The sequence below is a fragment of the Microtus pennsylvanicus genome, chromosome 12 (assembly GCF_037038515.1).
Source record: "Microtus pennsylvanicus isolate mMicPen1 chromosome 12, mMicPen1.hap1, whole genome shotgun sequence".
NCBI lineage: Eukaryota > Metazoa > Chordata > Mammalia > Rodentia > Cricetidae > Microtus > Microtus pennsylvanicus.
In genome coordinates this window covers 3,015,738-3,038,759 of record NC_134590.1, presented here as the reverse complement: position 1 = coordinate 3,038,759, position 23,022 = coordinate 3,015,738, and positions in this window count along the sequence as shown.

Sequence of the window (23,022 nt, the reverse complement as noted above, 5' to 3'; positions counted from 1 at the left end):
TGCCTCTGGATTTCTGCCCTGTTTGAGTTCCTGCCCTCACTACTTTTGGTGATGAACTATTATATGGAATTATGAGTGAAATAATCCTTTTCTTCTTCTTCTTTTTTTTTTGTTTGATTTCGAGACAGGGTTTCTCTGTAGCTTTTTTGGTTCCTGTCCTGGAACTAGCTCTTGTAGACAAGGCTGGCCTCGAACTCACAGAGATCCGCCTGCCTCTGCCTCTTAAGTGCTGGGATTAAAGGCGTGCGCCACCACCGCCCGGCAATTCTTTTCTTCTTAAGTGGCTTTTTGGTCCAGGTGTTTCATCACAGCAATAGTAACAAAACTAAGACAAGTTGGTCCTCGTGTTGTGGCGCATTCCTGTGACAGATCTGAGCATAGTTTTGGGAAGATTGTGCAAGAACTTTGAAACTTTGGGCTAGAAAAGCTACTGAGTGTTGAGAGTTCAGTGGGCTGTTCTGTAGGGGCTTGGGAGAGAAGATTGTCTGGAGAAACACAGATAGTGGAGCCCTGGCTTGTGGAGTTTCAGAGGGAAGTTTGAGTTACTTATGGACTCTATTAGGTCTGTTTGTTATTTTGAGTTTAGAATCTGTGGTTCTGGTCAACTGGGGTTGAAGAATCAGCTGTGATAAACAAAAGTCCAGGACCATAAAAGAGAAACCTTTGCTTTACTAGAACGATTGATGCTGGTCAGCTGGAGCTGAGAAACTAGCAGTGATTGAGAAGAGACCAGCATCACTGAGGTGAAATCTCCTGGGAAGTGTTTCCTCAGAGTCTGCACCCAGAAACTGTGTTCCAGACCTCGTGTTGGTGATGTGCTTACACACAGTGGTGCTGGGATTGTGAAAAACAGCTGAGGCTTGCCACTGGGAGAGGCCAGGAGAGGCAATTAGAGAAGGTGCTGCCTCAGGATCAGTGGCGACCCCAGTATTGAAGGGGTCATGAGAGAAGCCGAGGCTTGGCACCATGAAGAGAGCCCAGGAGAGGCTACTGGTGAAAGCAGTCCAGCTGCAGCAGGGACCATGAGACGACCACCAATGGAGTCAGCCGGAGCCTGGAAGACCAGCTGTGTGTGCCGCAGAGGGTGGAGCCTGAGGCACGCATGACCCAAGTCCTTCAGAGGAGCCCGGATGGTTGGTCGTGAGTGAATCCCAGATATTGGGCCTTAGTTGTTTACGTCGTTGGAGTCCTGTTATGCTTTGTTCTATTGTGAACGTACCCTTGACGCACATTTTCTTCCCTCTTGAAGTAAGAAAATATTAAACTTAATTCTGATTTTTACAGGAGGCCACAGCTGAAAGACTTTGAACTTTTAAAAGAGATTTTGGGTTTTTAGAGACTGCATATTTTGAAGAGATTGAACATTAATGTGTTTGAATTTGTAAAGACGGAGACTTTTAAAGTTATTTATGTTTTGTACTGTGATGTTAATATTAACATACCCTCTTGGAGATAAATGAGAAAGGATTTGAAAATGAAAGCGATGTGTTTGTGTGTAATGTTGACAAGCGTCAGTTATGTTGGCTGTTCTGTCACCATATGATCAGGGTGTAGACGAGCCAGCCGGGGTGAGTGCTGCTGTCACACCTAGTGGAGGCCCCAGGAGAGCCTGTTTCCACACTGACCAAAAGTCAGAGAGTTGGGACGTGTTTCTAGTTCCTTCAGGGCTATTGTGCTCCTACCTCAAAGGTCCCACCTTGGTGTAGAGCAGAGAGTTCTGCTCTCTCAGGGTTATTGTCATTAGGTGTGGCTAACAGTCAGCCCTTGTGCTCCAGGAATAGAGAAGTAGATCTGTTCCCACCTCAAACAAAGTCTAAGGATCTGACTAAGTTCCAGTTCCCTTTATGGAGAGAACTTGGGATTCCACCCAGGGAGTGGTTTGCCTGCAGATTGTTTTAGTTTAGTGTGTGCGAGTGACTTGTTTTGTTCTAGCAGCAGAATGTTTAACTGTGGCTATAGCCTGCCTTTCAACTGTATGTTCATTTCCTTGTGTCATGTTGATGCAGTCTTTTTTCTTACTCCTACCTTTTGGGGTCTGGAGTATTTTAAGCAGTTGGAAATTAAATGTGGGCGAATTTTCAGTACTCACTGGAATTTCCTCCAGATACTATCCTATGTTTCTCTTTTATCTTCACATTCTTTACTATATTTCTAAATCCCCACACCTCTACCATGGTGAGAGGTATTTTTGTTGAGGCTGGTCCCTGACAGTGGCGCTGGCTTCTATAAGGAAGTAGGCTAAGCAAGGCTTGGGGAGCAAGCCAGTAAGCAGCACCCTCCACGGCCTGAGTCAGCTCCCGCCTCCAGGTTCCTGCCCTGCTTGAGCTCCTGTCCTGATTGCCTCTGACGATGAACAGTGAAGTGGAAACACTGGCCGAATGGACCCTTTCCTCCCAGGTTGCTTTGGTCAAGGGCTTTCATCCTCATAGTAGCAGCCCCATGAGGACACAGACCTACATCCATGTGACTATGAGGCTTGTGACCTCCACAGCTGAGTAACTGAGGGATCAGGAATCCCGAAGGGAGTCTATTGGCTTTCGAGGGCTGCATGACCTCCTCTGGCCAGGGGGTAGCTTCTTGGGGCTTGAAGGTTTGGGTAAGGCCGAGGGTCAGGTTTAGCAGGGGAGGGGGAGGGGAAGGAGGAAGAGGAAGAAGAGGAGCTGGAAGAGTTTCTTCTTTTGTTTCTCTCCTGAAGAGGCAGCTTTTGCCTCTCTCCCTTCTCCCCACTTCTCCCCTTCCCCCCTGTTTCTCTCTCTCTCTCTGCTCTTCTCCCTTCTCCCCTTTCCCTTTGTGCTCTGTAACCCACTAAATAAATACCCACTTTCCCTGAATGGCATGCCTAATAGGTCTCTGTCTCTCACCCACTGCGTGTCTCCCTGCCTGGGACTGCTGCCTTCGTGGCCTGCTGTGGTCTCGGGACCGCTGCTCACTGCTACCACTAGGGGACCTGCAGCGTTTTATTTTTACCATAACACTACACAGCCCATGCTGGCCTCCAATTTGCCATTCTTCTGCCTTGGTCTCTTGAGGGATGGGGTTACACTGCCCCTAGCTAAAAATTAATATTTGTAAAAGTCAAATCTGATCATGCTTAAAATATTTCATTCACCTTCAGTGATCTTAAGGTAGAATTAAGTCTACCTCCTTAAGAGAAGCTGTTTTTCCCTTAATGTCTTACACATCACCAAAGCCAGAGATTACTCAACTTCATTGAATACAATTTTTTAAAAAGTGGTTTAAAGACAACGCTGAACTTTCTTGCATTAATAAAGATTTTTTAGTTTTGAAGTGGGTTTCCAAGCATTTATTAAAAGGAAAAAGTGCTTCAATCAATTTTGGAGCCCAGATGGCAGGCATTAGAACTATATTTTTAATCTTTGAGAACACTGCTAGAATTTTGATGGAAATATCAGAAATGTCTTATTTCTCGAAAGAGAAAATGTTGCCTCTTTGTGTGGTAGAAGTCTGTACTAAGGGTAGGGAAAGTAGATTGACATTTGGTCATTATTTCTTATCAAGGATGTTTCACTCGGAATGCTAGCTGACAGCTGTGTTCCGGGGCTGACAGCCTTGAACCAGCTTAATTCCCACTGAACAGCTCTAAATAGGCAGAGCTGCAATCAGTTTAACAACCCCTGGAGGCAATGAGCTCTCTCCTTTGAAGGAATACTCAAGGGGAAGAAATCTAAGATTTTTAAAGGGCAGCAAGCATTCAAGAAAGGGGCAAAGTTTATGTGTGAGCCTATAATTGATGTTTCCTTTGTTGGAGAAGAAAGCTCGAGGACGCTTTGGGAATGAATCTTTAACAAGTTCTAATTTGCACTAACAAGTGTGTTCAAGATGTGAAGGAGACCCATGATTCTGCGGGTTCCATTTCTTCCAGCCATCCAAGAACATGTGGAGGGGTCATCAGAATATGAGAAAGACACTTAAAATTAAACCAGAAGGCTTTAGCTGGACCTCTTTGATGTCGATGCCAGAGGGTCGCCATCACTACAGACAATGTTGATTAGGCTTCATGGTTGTGGTGCACACATGCTTAATATGTACGTACAGGTATGAAGAAAAATTCCTATCTTGTGTAGTATCATCCTCATTCTAAATGAGCTTGGCAGCTCAACTGCTGTAGTGATGGAGCTGACCACGGCGAAGGTAGGGTTGATGTTGAGCGCGTCCTAGCTTGAGATCACCACTCATGGTTACTAGCTGTCACTCTTGTGGGAAATCACAGTCTTATTCATTGCTCGCTCAGTTGTGAAATAGGGATGATAGTTCTAATCGGGGCAGTTTGTTCTTGTGAAGTTAAAGAAGTTAATGAAGTGTGGGTCAAAGAGGAGGAACCAGACTCAACGTCTTACTATGTGCCAAACAACAGGAGATTCTCTCTGCTTGATGTTCACAGTTACCATATAATGTAGGTTCAATAGTGAGGCAGAGAGTGCTGAGGGGGTACTAGAGAAATGGGTTGGGATACAGAATCAACTTGGTGCTTCTCTGTCTTAGACTCAGTTCCAAGAGAAGTAACTCTGTCCCTGTAGACAGACTCTAGGAGTTTGATCCTGAGACTTCATAATTCCCAAGTTTATTATGGGGTTCTTGTTCTTAAGTAGTGAGGGTCAGGCACTGCAGTGACACCCATCTCCATCTCCATCTTTCCATTCTGTCTGTCTATCTATCTATCTTCTATCTATCTATCTATCTATCTATCTATCTATCTATCTATCTATCTATCTATCTACCTGTCATGTTTGTCTGTCTACCATCTATCTACCATCCATCTATCACTATCTATAAAATCTATCTCAATCTCTCCATTTCTGTCTGTCTATCTAATCTGTCTGTCTGTCTGTCTGTCTATCTATCTATCTGCCTATCATCTGTCTACTATTTATCTACCTATCATCCATCTATTATCTATTTATCATCTATCTATTTATAATCTATTTATATCATTATTTGTATTTACCACTTATCCATCCCATTTATTTATATCTTTCTATCTATCTACCTACTTATCATCTATTTGATCTATCATATATCTGTCACCTATTGATTTGCCTTGCTAGAGTTTGAACCAGAGACCCCAGGCTTTCTGGCCAATTAACTCTGTGTGTAGGGACACCTTCACATTCACATGTGTGGGTGTACATAGCTGACCACTGTCCTTACAGTCCGACTCTTTATTTGCCGTTGTTTTCTTTAGTTTTGTTCATCACCTAACGATTGTCCATGCTTTGGGTGTACTATATCACTTACACCACACTTGATGCAGCCTCTGGAGCAGGAGTGAGTAGGCAGGAGGGAACGTTCCATGCTTTCTCTGGATAAACTGTTCCTTCCCATGTGGACTTACTTGAAGCACCTCATTAATTTGCTGAATTCTCTTCATGTTTTGAGTCTCAGATAAAATATCATTTTTTTAAAACAAGCTTTACTCGACTATCCTAAACCTTAGGAGCCTCTCCAGTGGTCCTCCAGAGGGGTTCTGGGTCACCACTGCCTCTAGGAGGAGGGTTCTGGGTCATCACTGTCTCTAGGGGGAGGGTTCTGGGTCACCACTGTCTCTAGGAGGAGGGTTTTGGGTCACCATGGTCTCTAGAAGGGGGGTTCTGGGTCACCATTGTCTCTAGGAGGAGGGTTCTGGGTCACCACTGTCTCTAGGAGGAGGGTTCTGGGTCACCACTGTCTCTAGGGGGAGGGTGCTGGGTCACCACTGTCTCTAGGAGGAGGGTTCTGGGTCACCACTGTCTCTAGGGGGGGGTTCTGGGTCACCACTGTCTCTAGGAGGAGGGTTCTGGGTCATCACTGTCTTTAAGAGGAGGGGTTCTGGGTCATCACTGTCTCTAGGATGAGGGGTTCTGGGTCACCACTGTCTCTAAGAGGAGGGGTTTTGGGTCACCACTGTCTCTAAGAGGAGGGGTTCTGGGTCACCACTGTCTCTAGGGGGAGAGGTTCTGGGTCATCACTGTCTCTAGGAGGAGGGGTTCTGGGTCATCACTGTCTCTAGGGGGAGGGGTTCTGGGTCATCACTGTCTCTAGGGGGAGAGTTCTGGGTCACCACTGTCTCTAGGAGGAGGGGGTCTGGGTCATCACTGTCTCTAGGGGGAGGGTTCTGGGTCATCACTGTCTCTAGGGGGAGGGTTCTGGGCCACCACTGTCTTTGGGGGAGGGGTTTTGGGTCACCACTGTCTCTAAGAGGAAGGGATCTGGGTCACCACTGTCTCTAGGGGGAGGGGTTCTGGGTCACCACTGTCTCTAGGAGGAGGGGTTTTGGGTCACCACTGTCTCTAAGAGGAGGGGATCTGGGTCACCACTGTCTCTAGGGGGAGGGGTTCTGGGTCACCACTGTCTCTAGGAGGAGGGGTTCTGGGTCACCACTGTCTCTAGGGGGAGGGTTCTGGGTCATCACTGTCTCTAGGAGGAGGGGTTCTGGGTAACCACTGTCTCTAGGAGGAGGGGTTCTGGGTCATCACTGTCTCTAAGAGGAGGGGTTCTGGGTCATCACTGTCTCTAGGGGGAGGGGTTTTGGGTCATCACTGTCTCTAAGAGGAGGGGTTCTGGGTCATCACTGTCTCTAAGAGGAGGGGTTCTGGGTCACCACTGTCTCTAGGAGGAGGGGTTTTGGGTCATCACTGTCTCTAAGAGGAGGGGTTCTGGGTCATCACTGTCTCTAGGAGGAGGGGTTTTGGGTCATCACTGTCTCTAAGAGGAGGGGTTTTGGGTCATCACTGTCTCTAAGAGGAGGGGTTCTGGGTCACCACTGTCTCTAGGAGGAGGGGTTCTGGGTCACCACTGTCTCTAAGAGGAGGGGTTCTGGGTCACCACTGTCTCTAGGAGGAGGGGTTCTGGGTCACCACTGTCTCTAAGAGGAGGGGTTCTGGGTCACCACTGTCTCTAGGAGGAGGGGTTCTGGGTCACCACTGTCTCTAGGAGGAGGGGTTCTGGGTCACCACTGTCTCTAAGAGGAGGGGTTCTGGGTCACCACTGTCTCTAGGAGGAGGGGTTCTGGGTCACCACTGTCTCTAAGAGGAGGGGTTCTGGGTCACCACTGTCTCTAGGAGGAGGGGTTCTGGGTCACCACTGTCTCTAGGAGGAGGGGTTCTGGGTCACCACTGTCTCTAAGAGGAGGGGTTCTGGGTCACCACTGTCTCTAGGATGAGGGGTTCTGGGTCACCACTGTCTCTAGGATGAGGGATTCTGGGTCATCACTGTCTCTAGGGGGAGGGGTTCTGGGTCATCACTGTCTCTAGGGGGAGGGTTCTGGGCCACCACTGTCTCTAGGGGGAGGGTTCTGGGCCACTACTGTCTCTAGGGGGAGGGGTTCTGGGTCATCACTGTCTCTAGGGAGAAGGTTCTGGGCCACCACTGTCTCTAGGTAAGCATTGTCACTGCTCCTGTTCTGACCCATTTCTCCGAGCCTGTGGTGGGACTGTACCTTATTCCCCACCGAGGGTGGGTGTGGTCATATGGAGTGTTGTGCCTGGTCATTTCGGAGTAGAACGGGAGCCTCTGCACTCAGCCCCGGCTGTTCTCACGCCAGGCAGCGCCTGTGTCCGTGCAGAGGTGTGCAGAGGTGATGCGGAGGACCAGGGCTGTATGGGCGAGACTATCCATGCGTGGTCCCAGTGAGAAACTCTGCCTTGTAGCCACCAAGAGGCAGAGCTGGCTCATCAGTACAGTGTATCCGTTGGCATTTTGTTTGCTTGCTTTATTTGAGAGAGGGTCTCGCTTGTGGCCCCGACTGGCCTGGAATTCACCGTGTAGTCCAGGCTGCCTTGAACTTACGGCAGTCCTGTATCTGCCTTCAGTACCTGATACGTCCGTACATCCTGACGAAGCCAACTCAAGCTGAGCCCCTGTCTTGTCGTTTGTCCCCAGAGCCTTGTTACAGGACTGCCTGACATAGGGACGGCAGCGAATGAATCATTCATGGATCGAAATGATTATCAAGGAAGGCGCTCTCTCAAGATTTAGCTCTACTGTAGTCGGACTCACTGTGTGGTACAAGAGTGGGAGGGAAGCAAAGGAGTATTGTCTGCCAGGAGAAGCAGTGATTATGCTCCAGTATCTACACTTTACAAAATATTTTCTTTAGAAAAAGAAAGACAGTGAAAAGAATAAGAAGGGAAAAGCTTTTCCCGCTGGAAGGGAGTCATGCCGAGATACGGGGTAAAACTCACACTGCTATTTATGGACAAGTAACGATGGTGACATCCAGGAGGCCAAGCAGGGGCTTCTGAGTAGCAAGAACCAGAGCCTGTGAGGCCTTCGTTCACTTACTGTTGTGCGCTCGGGGTCTGTGTGGGCGTCAGTGTGAAGAATGGGATATGACACCCCTCCCTGGCCACTGGCCAGGCTAACTGGAATACAGTGGAGTGGGGTGATGATGGATGTGCTCCCGGGAAGAGCCAGGATACTGCATTACTTCTGGGGATGAGGACTTTGCAGACGTGACTTCTAATTGGGCCCAATCCGTTTTATGAACTCACTTCTATTTCCGTGGACTGTGCCTGTATTCAGTTTCCAACTATGACATCCTGTGGCCTCTGCCATCACCTAGACTGTACCGTGTGACTGAACAGTCTGAGCCCCCTTCAGATGGTCCCTGGTCCTCCCAGTTTGCTGAGTTAGGCAGCTGCAGTGGTTTCTCTGAGCTTCCCTTGGTTTTCCCTCTTAGGCCCTTGCTGCTGAAGACCTAAAGCAGGGGCTCTATGGACCACAGTCCTGGGCATGTGTTGCCTAAAGCAGGGGCTCTATGGACCGCAGTCCTGGGCACGTGTTGCAGCTCTCCTCAGTTCTTCCTTCCCTTTATTGTCCTATTGCAGGCTTATTTGAAAAGCCCCACTTTTTTGAACCAAGTCATCTGTGCCCTTTCCATGTTTGTATTTGGACTGCTGGAAAATAAAAAATAACAGGAAAATTGGTGACATTTAAAGATCACCATTCCCAAGTGGAGCCGACATTTCTTGGTTGCTTTCCTATTTCTGCACTTAGTGTTCTTCCCCGCCCTTGATGACGACAGTCTTGGCGATGGTGTCAGAACCCCTCCTTCCCAGTACACTGACCTCTGCACGGGCTACCACTTGCTCAGCAGATAGCCATGACCACCACCTTGTAGAACAGAGGTTTTCAACCTGTGGGTGAGACCCCTGTAGGGGTCAAGAGACCCTTTCACAGGGGTCACCCAAGATTGCAAAAAAAAACACAGATATTTACATTATGACTCATAATAGTGGCAAAGTTACAGTTACAAAGTAGCAATGGAAATAATTTATGGTTGGGGGGTCACTGCAACATGAGGAACTGTCAAAGGGTCACAGTACTAGGAAGGTTGTAGAGGAAATACAAACCATCGGATTGGTCTTTCATTAACTCCTGCAGTCAGTCTAGAGGACGCTGAGACCACACATTTCTTCATCTCTTCAACTAAATGGAGCACTGGGCTCCTGTCTAGACTAAGTTAGAAATTTAGGTGGTCTTGGAAGACGGAGAAATGACAGATTGGGGTAATAAAACAGGACCTAAGAAAAGATATTTAAAGCTTTTATAAACTCTTGTTTTGAGAGATGGGATCATGTAACCTCTGATGGCTTTAAAGCCCACGAATAGCGGAGGCTGACCTGAACCTTCTCACCTTCTTCCCCTCCTTCCAAATGTTAGCTTACAGGCCGGCACGAGCCATCATGCTTGGCTTCCTAGCGATTCTCAGGCATAGAAATATTAGACACGCTGGCCAGCAAGATGACTCAATGGCAAAAGCTCTTACTGCGTACATGTGGTGACCCGAGTCCAATCCCCGGAGCCCACCCAGTGGAAGGAGAGAACTGGCTCATGCGTGTTGTCCTCTGACCTCAGCATGCGTGCCATGCGCTCCCAACTCACACACAGACACCACCTGTGGACACATTCACCCAATAGTAACAAAGTTTTAAAAGGTTAAAGAATAGCTGTGATAGCCCAGAGAGACAAAGAAGAGACTGCCAACGGGGGCTGAGAGGAGTAGTCAGAGAGTGGGGTAGTGGGGAAAGGCAGAGGCAAGGGAGGCAAGGGTGGAAAGTCGAGAGAGAGAGAGAGAGAGAGAGAGAGAGAGAGAGAGAGAGAGAGAGAGAAAAGCAGCAGATAAGGTTAGGAGGCATCTGGACAGGAGTGTTTCAGCGGAGCCCGCAGGAGCTGCAGGGAAGGAAGCGAGGGCCCCACTCTGCATTTCCATTTTACAAGGCTCAGTGTGGAGAGGAGGGAGGGACAGTGTAATCGGCCTGCTGGAGAGTTGTGGGGACTGTCAGAAGATATGCTTATGTTTCTGTGATGGAGACACACATGTTTAATGCCTGTGGGGAAGAATAAGTAGGATTGAAGAAGCAAGGCAGCGAGGGTTGGGTATTTGAGAGATTAAGGTCTAGGTGAAAGCAGGAAGGGATAAAATCCAAAGGCTTCTGTATCCTCCTTTTTTTCTCCCCGCACCAGGGTCTTCTTTTTGCTCTATCAATGTTTTCAAGTATTATCTACATGATAATGACTTCTACACCGACGGCTGCATGCACAAGCAATCCCCCCAGCTCCAGGAATCTATGGCCCCAGAAACTTAGCCTCGCAGCATTAAAAGTGGAGGCTATTCTTATTCATACATTATCTCCACGTTTCTGATATTGGGAAAAGGAACTGCTGTTCAACCCAAGCTTAACACACCTCTTCGCTCCCCTCCACCTTCTTTCTGCTGCTTTCATTGCCGACTGATTCCAGGGACTGGTTTATGTTTTCTCTCCTCTAGGAAGCCCTGTGTGGTCTCCATAAGCAGGACTAGGGGCTTTGCTTGGTGCATTGTGGAAATCCTATTTTTGCATTTACCCCTTATTTGGTAATCACCTTTGATGAGACTCTAAACCTACACTGATAAACACTGTCTGCTTCGCTGTCATGGGCCAGTGGCCTGAACGCAGCGGGTGCTGGATAAATGATTATGTAATGAATAATTCTAGCTGGTGATACGTGCGTACCACCATGGTGGTTATGGCTGATGGTGGTTATGGCTGATGGTGGTTATGGCTGATGGTGGTTATGGCTGATGGTGGTTATAGCTGGTGATATGTGCGTACCACCATGAGGGTTAATCCTCATCACCAACTTGACTGGGTTAAGAATTGCCGGTTAGCTGAGAAGGGAATGAATGACCCGTCTTGAATTTGAGTGACATCATCCCGTGGACTGGGAGCCTGGATAGAATACGACTCCGGCTCTGGTGTCACACTGCCTTTGCCTTGGCCACCCTGCTGCTGCAGAGCACTGGTGTGGTTCTATTGGGATCAGCAGGGCAGCATGTGAACCTGAAAGCAAATTTCACGTCAGAAGCTGGGTGCTTTGATATGGAGAAGTACAGGAGAGGACTGCTACAGGGTTTTCCAGCAAGAACAGATGGGACACCCGAATAAAAACAGGAAGAACTGTTAGGTAAGCTAGCAAGGGCTTAGTCTGTGCCAGGTGTTAAACGTGGTAGCTCTTATAACAATCTAGTCAGCCAGGTGGTCATGGCGCACGCCTTTAATCCCAGCACTTGGGAAGCAGAGACAGGTAGATCTCTGTGAGTTCATGGCCAGTCTGTCTACAGGGCTAGTTTCAGGACAGGCACCAAAGCTACAGAGAAACCCTGTCTTGAAAAACTCAAATCAAATCAAAACAAAACAAAACACAACCTAGTCATCAAGCTGAGATTCAGAAACACACACACCTTGCTGAAAGCCTCGCAGATAGCATCTGAAGGAGAGCACAGTGGGACTGGGCAGCCCACACCGAGCCAGAGCTAAGAGGGTGTGAGCATGGTTCTTGTGAACACCCCGAGCAAGACTCTAGTTTCTGCAGGTTGTATACAAAGTTTGCTTTGTTGGCTTCCACTGAAGTCATCCCCCTAAAATGCTAACTCCTCTGCTGTACATTGTATCCCACTCAGTGCTTTTCAGTGATGGAGTTTAGGTTCCCTTTCCTGAGGAGCTCAGTTGGTAGGGATGGTGCAGGAAGTGCATGCTTGCAATCATCCCAGAAAATTCTGGAGCACCACATACCACCTTAATACCCACTTCTCCACAGCAGGGACAGCATCCAGGCCTCAGGCAGCCACGTGTTTTGTAAGAGGTTCATAGTGTCTCCAGGTAGAGTCTCCGTCGGCTGCTTCGTCCTGGCTGAGGAAGTGCAGGAAGTGTGCTAGATGTCCCCTTGGCTTCTCAGATCCACACATCACCACATGGCTTCACAGACCTCGCACACAGAATGCAGAGGGCATGAAGTTGGGAGGGAGATGTGGGGAGAGAGGCTTGGGGAAGACATGGGGGTAAATGGAATTGAAATACACTGTACACATGTATGAAATTTTCTAAGAATAAGTAAAAATTATATTAAAAATCTAGTATAGGATTTCTTTGGGTTAGTCTGACATTTACCTGTCCTGTCTTCTCAGCTATTATTTATCTTGGATGGTCAGTCCCTCAGTTTTCTGTCTTTCTTTTTGGTTTCTCTACATAGACCTGGCTGTCCTGGAACTCACTCTGTAGACCAGACTAGTCTCAAGCTCACAGAGATCCGCCTGCCTCTGCCTCCCGAGTGCTGGGATTAAAGGTGTGCACCATCACCACCTAGCTAGTCCCTTGGTTTTCTTTGTGATGATCCCCACATCTTTGAGAATGCAATGTCCCTCAGTTTGTGTTTATTATTTCCTTACAATGACATTCAAGCTACGGAGGTGATGCCAACGAATCCTATCAGGAGATGCCCACTGTCAAAAGGACTCATTAACAGTCATTTGACTTTGTCTCTGGCCACTATGGTGCTCGTGAATTTCTCTACTGGGACTTTCCCTTTGGTGATGAATACATATTTTGTAGAGAGATAACTTTGAGACCATACAGATGCCTTGTTTATCGAGGCAGTTTCTATATTATGATGTAATGACTTTGTCTGAATCAGTTATTACTGTGGTGAATGTAAGATGAACATTCCGAGTTGCATCCTCCCTTCCATACTAACCAGCAGGCACTTTACTTCAGGGAAAGCTAGCTTTTCCGCCCTCGCTCTTCCTTTACCCTCTTTCTTTCCTTCCATTTATTCATCCTGCATGAGATGTTGTAGGTTCTAGGCTTATCTGGAACATATCCAGCTCTGATCTTGCCTCCCTAATTCCCTTTAATGAGCATGTTGGCTAATTTCATGTCAACTTGACACAAGCTAGGTTCATTTGGGAAGAAGGAACCTCAGTTGAGAAAATGCCCTCACCTGATTGGCTTGTGGAGAGGCCCGTGGGCCATCTTCTTGACTAATGAGTGACATGGAAGGGCCCAGACTGCTTTGGGCTATGACACTCCTAGGAAGGTGGTTATGGATGGCACAAGAAAGCTGAGTAGGTTGTGGGGAGCAGACCAGTAAACAGCCCTCCTCCATGGCTTTGGCGTCAGCTCATTCCTTTAGATTCCTGCTTTGAGCTCCTACCAAGTCTTTTCTCAATGATGGACTGTAACCTGGAATTATAAAATGAAATAAGCCCTTTCTTGCCCAAGTAGCTTTTGGCCATGGTGTTTATCACAGCAGTAGAAACCCTACTTAAAACAGTGGGTACTTAGACTCACTATGTAGACCAGGGTGACCTCAAGATCACAGAGATTCAATGGGCTCTGCCTCCTAGGATTAAAGGTGTGCGCTACCACACTTGTCTAGGAATGGTATTTAGGAGCCAAGACATGGGTGGTAGCTGTGCTAATTAGTACCGGGGTGCCCATGTTTTTAGTCCTTCTCGGCAGATACAGTTAGAGCACACGCCATACACATCTCTGTGTAATCTCCATATCTATTCACAGGAATTCAGCTTTCCTTGTCCATCCCACAGGGCAATGGGAATATAATTTTTCCTCTATGTTTGGTTGGTATCTTAAAAAATGTCTAGGATTCATACTTTGGAGTTTAAGATGTCTGATTTCCCCTTTGATTCTCAACACATTTCTCCCATCTCTTTTTAGGATCACGTTTTATTTATTTACTTATTTATTTATGTAAAACCCAGTCATGATAGGCTTAACAGAGACCTGAGTCTCAGTAGTTTTCCCTAAGGCAATACCTGGTTGCAAGAAAGACCAGAAATTTCTAACAATCCAACCGTTGTAGATAGGATCACTTGCCAGCACACACCCATCACTTTGCACCAGGACACTTCTAGCAAGCGTCAGCCAATCAGGATTGAACCCATCACCCCAAACTGTTCAGACTCCACCCCTGAGAAAACCTGCCAAATGATGACCCCTCCTCAGAGAAGCTCAAGACCACTCCCACAGGGTATTTAAACAACAACCCAGAAAACAAACACGCGGTTTCCCGGTCTTCCTTCCTCATCTCCTCTCTGAGGTCCTGGAAGGCCACCTGGGAGCATTAGTATCCATTAAACCTGGGCTTTTTCTAATTCAGTTTGATTTGGTCTGATTTGAATTATTGCATCAGTGGAGAAGTTTATCGGGGTGCATAAACTTTTCACAAACCCTGCTAATGTAACTTATCTGGTTTTTGCCTTTAAATAGTGCTCTCTAGAAGGGTAGGGTACCTCCTCTCCTCCTCTACCTGCTGCTGCTGCTGCTGTGCTGACTCCTGCCGGCTTGTACACGGGCACGATAATAAACCTTCCTTTTGCATTTCAGTGAGTTGGTCTCCATGGTGGTCTTCTGGGGTCCCCATGGACTGGGCACAACATTTATTTTTTTTATAGAGAGTGTGTGTGTGTGGTGGTAAGGCTTGTGAGTGGTGCCTTTATGTGCTGAGTCATCTCACTGGCCCCTTCCACATCTCTTTGTAAAGTAGAATATTATAATGTACATGCTAGAAAATCAAACATGCAACAACGCACCTGGGCCAGAAACAATAGGGGAACCGTTGTCTTCTTGCTCTTGCATGCCCTTCGAAGAAGAGTACGGCGGTAAGGCCGTTCCCACGCCGGGCATGTGGACTCGTCCCCCCCATGGGTAAGGGGAGAAGGGAAAAGTTCATGTGGGCAGATGTAATCAACACAGCTCTGGGGGCAATAAGTGCAGATGTCTCATTTTGATTCAAATTATTCCACTGCTGCAGCCTAAGGCTATTGTATGATATTAGTTGGTATTTCACAAAAAAGGTTCTTTAATAAAATTTGTAGAATGTTTAATATTTGAATGGCTATAATCATTCTTCAAAAAGAAAACAGTGCAGTTTCCTCAAGATGGTTGTCTGTGGAATTCTTGTAGGGAGGAGCATCTAGAGCAAGTGATTGCAGGAAACCAGCGCTGAGGGAAGGTGTTCCAACCACTTCCTCATATGGCAGGACATCTGATTTGAACCGAGTGCCTGGACGCTTTAGGATGGAGACCTGGTGAAGTTTCTCTGTCCCATTTTATCTCATTCTAAGCTTTCTATTGTCTCTCATCAAACAAATGGCTTTATATTTCTATATCACTGAAATCTTGGAAACATTTAAAATTTTGTAAAAATTTTTGCTAAATGATTTAGCCAAAAAAAAAAAAAAAGTATGGGCTGGGAAGATGGCTTGGTGGATAAGGGTATGCACTGCTCTGGCAGAGGACCTGGACTGGGGTCCTAACACCCATATTAGGTGGCTCTCAGCTACCTATAACTCCACATCTAGGAGGGTCTGATGCCTTGGCCTCTGTAGGCTCTTGTACTAGTGTGTGCTTACCATCCAGCCAGCCACTCTCATGCAACAAAAATAAGTCTCTAAGCAAACGTCTCATCATTCTGAATGCTGAGTTATTTTCTGACTGTGTGTGTGCAGGTGTGCACACATGTGTGTGAACATAGAAGCCGGAGGCCAGCACTGGATACCATGCTCCAGGCACTGTCCAGCTTGTGTTTGAAGATGGATCTCTCATAGACCTGAACTTCACCAAGGAGGCTCGGCTTGCCAGCACGCCCCAGGCTCTGCCTGTCTCTACCTCCCCATCCCTGGGCTTGTGATGTGCACCATGCTGGGCCTGGTTTTTGATTCTTGTTTGTTATGTGGGTTCTGGAGTTTGAGTCCAGGTCTTCCTGCCTGCAAGACAAGCCCTCCTCCCAGTCCTGAATGTGTATTACTGGCAGATACATCTTGAATGTTTTTGGACTCCTTAGTAGTTCTGTCCAATATCTGACCCTGCTCCCTGAAGTAAATGAGAAAACGTGAGTTTGTGAGGACTGACGGCCCTGTTAGGGTTGTGCAGAGTGTAATGCCTGCGTCTTAAATTTTCACCTGCATTTACTTTTTAATTTTCTAGAGAGCCACAGGAAATGTCAGTTAGATGTTTTGCAGGTGGGTTACATACAAAAGTTTTCGCATTTATGTGTCTAGAGTCATGCAGTTCACAATGAAGCCTTTTCTGTGCTCATGTTTACTAATGCCATTAACTACTTTCCTCCAGTGTTCTAAGAATCATGGACAAAACATTTTGGGTCTCCGAATGGGCTTTTAGATGTGTAAATCAATCCCATGGATCATTTTAAATTACTAATCATAAGCAAACAGATAAGCAAAAATGACTATAAATTGGGTTAATTACTGTAGCTCAAGTTTTAGCTCATAATTTTGACTTTCAAAGGCTGCACACACCAATTTTGTGCTCTTAGATTATAATGAGCAATCTTCACTCTTTAATCAGCTCGCCCGTATCTGGCTGTCTACTGTAACATTCCTTTGAAGTCTAGGAAGATCTAACATAATTGAAGAAATGTCGAACTACTTGACTCTTTTTTTTAATATAAAGGAATTAAACATTAATCAGGTTTGTGCATCTCAATTAAGCCAATTAAAATTATCACAGAACCAAGTGCATACTGAAAGGGGTAGCTTTAATGCTTGAATACATTACCAACTTTTACATGGAATTCCCACAACCATTATGCTTGTTACTCAAAAAGTAAATACAGACCCAGAGTCCACATTACACTGGCTGCCAGTCAACACTAAGCTCTGGCAAAAGAAGAGCTCGTGGCTCATGGCATTTGCTTGATGGCTGTCCCGGGCACTGGAGCACACCTCACATCTTCAGGCCAATGAGAGGGCTTTTGTAATTACTGTCCGGGCTGGCACCTTTATCCAAACAGCCCATTAACCATGCAGTTTGGTTCCCTAACAACTGGGGAAGGCAGTTTTGGTTTTGCAGGCTGTAGTATACATACAAAGTCCATATAATTACTAATAATTTGTAACAAGTGTTAATTGATAAACAGCTCCCTCTGGTAGCTTAATTAAAGCTGTAGGATAGCTAGGCAATTTACAACTGGGATTGATCCCAATTAGTCAACAAAATCCGCCGAGTCTGTTCAAAGGAGAGGAAGGAAATTTAGCCCAGCGAGGCTTTGGGGATTTTGTCTCGTCTTGTGTTTCTTTTTCCTTCTAGAAGAGAAACACAATCGGAAGAGCTGCGTTGTGTAGTCGGGAGCCATCCACCTCGCTCACGCCGTGTTGCTTGGCAGCTCTTCCGCAGTAATTTAGGCGTTTGTTTACTCTGTCAGGTTCCTGAAAAATACTGAACATTTTTTTTTCATTACACCCAGTGGTTCATGCTGCTGAACACCAACCCAGAGGGACCTGAAAGCGTAGGAAAATAAATGTTTTTATTTTAAATAATAATAATAATAATGATAACAAAAATCAAACAAAACAATGGCCTGGTTTTCTCTTTCACAGCCTGTTTGCAAACTGGCATTTTGGGGCCACAATTTGAAGGAAGCTCAGAAAGTGGGGCAAGGGAGAAATCACTAGAGACCCGGTGGCCTGGGGATCCTGGGAAGCCAGCCTGGCGGCTTCAGGACTCAACTTATTTTATGGTGTGGGCCGCTGCAGCCCAGACCTAATCTGAGCATCGCGGAAGTTGCCCCTATGGAATAGAAGACGGGAAAGTGTCATATGTGCTCCGTGAGATCGCAGACTGGCGGCAAACAGCTGCTGCGACATTAATTAATCTGTTTGCAAATAAATTGTGGATCTGTGCGAGCTGAAATTGCTGTTATAAACAAGCCGGGATGCCGCAGTTCGCCAGGCTGCCTGTGTTTGGAGTCTTTGCCCACGTCGTAAAATCCCCAGGGCCCAGGTGCGGTGTCTCGTGGATGCTCTGAGTGAGCACGCTGAGGGCTCTTCATAGACCCTGGCGAGGAGGCAGTCCACACCGGTTTAGGAGCTTGTGGAGGCTGTACGCTATCGTGTGAAGGCGCCCACGCCTCAGTTCAGTCAGACTTATTGATCAAAGAGAATGATACATTCTTCATAGCAAATCGATGTGGATTTAGTAATTTTGTAATTTTTAAACATTTCGTAAGTGTCACAGTGGCTTAATTCCTTCCAACTAGGTGTGGGAGATTCTCTAAGTTGTCTGGACACTTAGCCTCTGTTTATTTCCAGTGTTTATTGGGGGGTGGGCAGGAAGAAGGAGGAGGAGGAGGAGGAGGAAGGAAGAGGAGAAAATCCTTGAACAGGGAGAGCATCTGAAGGAGTTTGTCCTGGGCATTTGACATTCTGAAACAGTCTGCTTCCTGATTCCCTGTCCATGTTTCTTGACCATTCAAATTGTATGAACACATGTGCTTTCTCTCCAGGTTTTCAGTGTGTGCTTGTTGATTGACTCTTTGTGTTGGTTAGGTTTTTATCCGGTTGAAGCTAGTCTTCGGATGTAGGTGAGTCTGTGGGCTGTTTTGGTTGATGACTGCTGAGGGAGGGCCCAACCTGCTGTGGGCGGTACTGCCCCCGGGAAGGGGTCCTGGTATAAAGAAGGTAGACGAATGTTGCATGAGTTCTAATTGATTTTATTAATAAAAACCACACCCAGATATTGGGGCAAACGCTGAAAGATCAGAGAGAGAAAGGAGCAAGCCACAGCCAACTCTTACCTTGCTAACTCAGCCATCAAAGGGCTGAACCTTGTCTCCTCCCACTTTGTATTCCTCTCTTCGCCCAGCCATATCACTTCCTGTCTGTCCAAACCTCCACACCTCTATGGTTAACCAGTGACTAGCTCTGCCCTCTGATCTTTAGGCGAGCTTTATTTGTTAGAGCATAAACAAGATATCTTCAAATTTGTACATAGTTATTGTACTTATTGTATATATTTTTTCTTTTATTAGTTATAACCTTATTTTTTATTTTAGACACAAAAGGGGAAATGTGATAATATATTGTTGAGAAGATCAGAGGGCGGAGCTCTAGGTTTTTATTATTAAGACAATTAGGACTCATGCACCAGATGAGGGGACCTTGGAGGGCAAGGCAGGAAAGCAGTGTTGTCCCCTGGTCTCTGCTTGAGTTTCTGCCCTGCTTTTTTTCAGCAATAACCGACTGGGGTATGGAAACCAGACAAACCTTCTCCTCCATGCATCGCTCCTGGTCAGTGTGTTCTGTCCCAGCAGCAGGAAGCTTGGACAGGCACATGAGTCTTCGTGTTTGTGTAAATACATGCCTGTTCATGTGTGTGCATGTATGTGTGCATGTATGCACAGGCTGGAGGTTAACCTTGGTTTTCTTAAGCACTGCTGTCTTTTTTTTTTTTTTTTTTTGACTTGTCTCTTAGTGGCTGTAGCTCATCAGATAGGCTAGTCTAGCCGGCCAGCAAGCTCCAAGAAATTTCTAACCCTGCCTCTCGTGGACTGAGATTACAGCCGTGTGCCACCATACCTGGCTTTTTTTTTTTTTCAGTGTTGATTCTGAGAATGAAATTCAGGTTCTCAGATGTAAATGTAGCAAGTACATTTTAGGTGATGTAAATGTAGCAAGTACATTTTAGGTGATGTAAATGTAGCAAGTACATTTTAGGTGATGTAAATGTAGCAAGTACATTTTAGGCGGAGCTGTTTCCTTAGCCCACATAAATGGTCTCTCAAAGGATCAGATGGCAAATAGCTTCCCCTCTGGAGTCCAGCTAGGCTCTATGGCAGCTACTCTGCTGTGGCATAAAGAGTATCACAGACTGCGGGAACATGTGGACACAGCACATTCTGATAGAACCTTATTACGGTGAGTGTCAGGATGAACTTGGCAAGTGGGTTACTGTCCGCTAGGACAGAGTCGGGTCCAAACTAAAGTGTAAACCTAACCTGACGACACCACCAGCTGGCCAGATTAACTGGGGTGCATGGGAGGGACATTTTATCCAGATGTGAGGTCTTGGAAGTCTTTATTGGAATGCCAGGGGAAACATCTGGATGGGAGGAAGCCATCTCACGAAAGAAACAAGACTGTCTGAATGTCGCAGGCAAAGGCGATAATGGATCAAAGCCCAGGGTGGGAGGAGGCACAGGGTCTGTGGTGATGTCATCAACTTCAGGGTTTCCTCCCCCCTCCCGCCCTACACTACAGGATCACATTCCTCTCTCCCACTTAACCCTGCTCTGCCTGCTTTGGCTGGTGACAAGTGAGAGGACCTGACGTGGTTTCCTTTAGGTAGGGGATTTCTAACATTCCTTTTCATTTGCGTGTGTGTCTGTGTGTATGCACACTTCGATGCGCGAGGGCAGGCATGTGCATCTCACAGCCTCTGTGGAGTTCAGCCTTGGGCGCTGGCCCTCATTTTCTCCCTTGTGGTTGGCTTGCCACGGCCATACCCTTAGTGAAAACGTTTCCTCCCTAGTGGTCCTCAGATGCCCACAGCTCTTCAGTTAGGGGCGGAGCTTGGGAGCCCCTTCCTGCTCCAAGCTAGAGTGTTGACTGCTTTGCTCTTGTGTGAGTGAGGTCAGGAACCCAATCTTCCAGCCATGTCCAGAAGATACTGTTTTCTCCAGTGCTCTCGAATCTCTGCCTCTTGCAGTCTTTCTGCTCCCTTTCCCACAACGGTCCCTGAACCTTGTATGTAAGGGTGAGATGGATGTTCCATCTGTGTCTTTGCTTGCCGCTAATACTTCCTTGCACATCAATGTGCTGTGAGTTTTTATAATAACCCTTGTCCACTGCACAAAGAAACGTCTCTGATAGGGTACGAGAGGTTTACTAATCTCTAGGTAGAGAGATGTGAATTTACAGGGTGGGTTGACACTGTATTGAGAATCACACAGGAGAAGGACCCTTAGTTGAGGAATTGCCTGCACTGCACTAGCTGCTGGCAGCCTGTGGGAGCATTTTCTTGATTGATAAAATCTATTCATTGCTAGTGTTGTGGCAGCCCAGGCCTCTGCGCATGATACCATCCCTAGGTATCCTGAGCACGTGTGTCTGTCTGTATTCAGTCACAGGGTCTTACCATTAAATTCAGAGCAGAGGTGCTGCTGTTTTAAATTATTATTATCACCACTATTGTTACTATTGTTGTGTATGTGTGTGCAAATGCCACCAAGCAAGTGCAGAGGTCAGAAGACAACCTGTGGGAGTCAGTTCTCTCCTCCCACGAAGCAGGTCCTAGGGACTGAACCTGGGTCAACAGGCTTGGTGGCACCTAGCTTTACTCACTGAGTCTTGCCAGCCCTAGAATAGAGGTTTAAAAATAAATTATCATTTTTACTTGATGTCATTTTATTTCTGAAACATGAGAGGATCACCTGGCTAGAGAAAAAAGTCTTTAGAGACAATTTAAAAAATATAGCAATATCAGATACGTAATAAAAAGATGAATCTAATAGTACTAGAAATAGCAAAAATGGGAGGAAGGCCCAGAGGACCAGCTTTCATGGTACCAGAAGGTACTACACAAGCTCCCAAAGGAAGGAGAAGGCAACCAACCAATCAGCTATGATGCCTATGAACCACATCAACAACAGTATGGTACAAGAACCATAAGGGTGTAGTAGTGGTACACGTAACTTGGTGGAAACCAATGACTCTCTAATTAAACTTTAGATCTTCTTGACAAGAGGGAAACAATGCTTGGTGATGGAAACCTAGCTTACTACCCAGGGCTAGTTGAAGTTGTAGCCATTTGAGGAGACTACAATCACTAATTTATTAAACTAGTGTATGCCCACAGGTAAGCATAGTTTTCACCCCTCATCAAGGAAACTTCTCTTTGTAACAGATGGAGACCACAACAGAAAACCATAACCAATCAAAATGCAGAGCTGTGGCGCCCAGTCCCACTGGATATATCCACAAAACACTTCCATACCTAAGGCTCAGGGAACATTTCAGAAGAGGGGGCAGGAAGGTTGTAAGATCTAGAGGATTGAGGAGTTGGCCGTGAGATTGTGTCTCCTAGGAACATCAGAAGCTACCCCTATAAGTCTCACCAATATGACTGCCGAACTTGAGCTGAACCAGGATGACAGCAACGGACATGCCAAAGTGGATGGAGAAAAACCCATCCGAGGAACGGTGGGAGAGGAAGAGGTGGTCTTTCCAGGGAAGAACACACTGATTGGTTGTCCAGTGCCACATTGCCTTCCCTGAAGACATACGTACACGTAATTGTATATGATCTGAGCCTGTTATACTTAGAAACATATGTAATAACAGTGGAAAAAGAGACCATGAATTTGAAGGAGAGTGGGGGGGTATATGGGAGGGCTGTGAGGGAGGAAAGGGACGGGAGACAGACTGTAAATTTTTTAAAAGGGGAGAAGAGGGATCAGTGGGAGGGACAAAGATAGTGGGCAGATTGATGTGTGTGTGAGAGAGAATAGGAGCGAAATACATGATATACTTGTATGAAGATGTCATAATAAAACCCATAATTCTGTATATGAATTAAAGAGTTAAGAAATATACTCTGAGGGGCCACTGGCAGTGGTACTGGGATTTGTCTTTACTGCATGTACTGGCTTTTTGGGATCCTATTCTCTTTGAATGTGTGCCTTGCTCAGCCTGGATGTAGTGGAGAGGGCCTTGGACCTTCCACCAAGCGAAGTGCCTTACCCTCTCTTAGAATTGGAAGGGGCTGGGGTGGGAGGGTGTGGAGGAAATTGGAGGAGGGGAGGGAGTGGGAATTTGGATTGATTTTTTTAAATCTAATAAAAAAAACCTAAAAAAATACACTATGACAGAACACCTGGCTTACCAAAGCTATAAATGATTGCTTAGAAGTAAATTAAAGTGGAAAGATGCAGGCAAATGTGGTGTAG